This window comes from Heterodontus francisci, chromosome 35 (assembly GCF_036365525.1).
Source record: "Heterodontus francisci isolate sHetFra1 chromosome 35, sHetFra1.hap1, whole genome shotgun sequence".
Taxonomy (NCBI): domain Eukaryota; kingdom Metazoa; phylum Chordata; class Chondrichthyes; order Heterodontiformes; family Heterodontidae; genus Heterodontus; species Heterodontus francisci.
In genome coordinates this window covers 26420383-26422481 of record NC_090405.1, presented here as the reverse complement: position 1 = coordinate 26422481, position 2099 = coordinate 26420383, and the positions used below count along the sequence as shown (strand labels likewise).

General features: G+C 42.7%; 1 non-coding gene across 1 annotated transcript; it reads left to right on the top strand.

The window, feature by feature from the left end:
• The first annotated feature begins 852 nt into the window (after nucleotides 1-852).
• On the top strand, nucleotides 853-934 carry trnas-gcu (transfer RNA serine (anticodon GCU)). The gene has a single exon. It is a non-coding gene; the product is annotated as a tRNA-Ser (tRNA).
• The last annotated feature ends 1165 nt before the right edge of the window (nucleotides 935-2099 follow it).

Below are 2099 nucleotides of genomic sequence, written 5' to 3'. Positions count from 1 at the left end.
TTCTGGGACCAATTAACAAAAAAAGTAGAGAATAATATTGCTCACTGATTGAAATCCCCCAGTGAGGAGACAGTTAAATAGTGATCTTTTGGGGCATCCTTCGATCCAAGGTTTCAGCAACATTTAATCTCCCTTTTTGGTGAAATTCTCTGTTATTTGCAACTTTTTTTTATCAGCTTTGATGGGCGAGTGAAAAAACTGAAAAGATTGAACAGTTCCAACCTTTCTTTTCTTCCTTCTTCTCTTCTTTCCATCAGTTTCTCTTTTCTGTCCCAGATCAACATAATGATGAGTATCCCAATTTAATCTGCTGTTTCTGGTGTTTTATCCATTCCAATCAAAATTTCAACATTCCAATCAAATCTATTTGTTATTCCACAGTGTCTCTCCATGTGTTTTATTCTGTTGTATTCTCTCACAGTCTGTTTGATGATCAATGTTACATCTCACTCTCTGTTCTGGTGAAGATCAGAAGCAGTGATATCTGTTTACACCACCCGACAAGTCGGCCTGATGCTGTGCCTCGCTGATCATGTGGGGTTAAAGCAATTCTTCCAGTCAGTTAGTTCAGTTTTCATTTCATGAGAAATTCGGTCATCATGACTTCATCAGTGACCTAATGGTTCAGGTGTCTGAGTGATGTTAATCATGATGTGATGAAATGATTGTATGTTCCAGTCTTTCCGTGGTGGGTTTTCACACTGAGTAGAAACGTGTTGGACATGGTCTGGAAATGTTTCACACTGCTCCATTCCCAACTTCATTTACTTGCAGAAGATATATTTCCATCATTCCACAGCTGGCTGCACAGCCAGAAGCTGTGCTGAAGGTGACAGCTATGTCTTTGCAACTGACAAGGTGGCCGAGAGGTTAAGGCGATGGACTGCTAATCCATTGTGCTTTGCACACGTGGGTTCGAATCCCATCCTTGTCGCTAGTTTATGAGCTGTTTCGTGTATTATTTATGTTGGGTGAGCTTATGTGTAAAGTCAGCCTCGAAACCTGTTCTTGTCAATGTCCAGACAGTGATTCCAGAATTTGTTATACTTTATTAAAATTGAGACAGACAATTGGAATTCTTCACCCAAACTGCACTGGAATGAAGATCAAATAGGGATCACGAAACGGAGCAGGATTTTTCCTCCCCTCCTTCCTTCCATCATTACTTTCTCTGGATTTGCACCAAGTGAAAGACAAATGGGAAAAGCAAATGGCGAGGGAGCAGATGCAGAAAATTATCCTTTGGCAAGAAATTTATTTTCAAATCTTCTTGATAGATTAAGTGAGTGAACAATGCTTTGGCAGATGGAGTTTAAAATGAGGGGTCATCGACTACCGACGATAGATCAGAGTGTTTTTTTGTAAGAGGTGAGATGTTAGAAACGGTTGAGGAGCAGAGACCCGAATACTGAATTAATAAAAGCTCGTGGACTGGTAGAAAATAATGTGAAAAGTGAACAGAATATGAAGATTGGAACTCATGTTGCAGTGATATAAAGCTCTGTGCTCCTGAAGTAAATGTCCAAGCCCAGATTGTGGGGAATCTGTGGAGAGTGATTTGGTTTTTATTCATTCTTGGGTGTGAGTATCGCTGATAAGGCGAGCATTTATTACCCATTCCTATTGCCGTTGAGAAGGTGGTGGAGAGCTGCCTTCTTGAACTGATGCAGTCCATATGGTGCAGGAACACCCACACTGCCGTTGGGGAGGGAGTTCCAGGATTGTGACCCAACAACAGTGAATAAATGGCGATATCGTTCCAAGTCAGGATGGTGAGTGACTTGGAGGGGAACCTGCAGGTAGTGAGTTCCCATGCATCTGCTGCCCTTGTCCTTCGAGGTGGTAGTGGTCACGAGTTTGGAAGGTGCTGTTGAAGGATACTTGGCGAGTTGCTGCAGTGCATATGGAGATGGTACACACTGCAGCCACTGTTTACTGGTTGTGGAGGGATTGAATGTTTAAGGTGGCGGGTTAGGTGCCGATCAAGTGCGCTGCTTTGTCCTGGATGGTGTTGACCTTCTTGAGTGTTGTTGAGTGGGATGTATTCCATCACACTCCTGACTTGTGCCTTGTAGATGGTGGACAGGATTTGGGGTGTC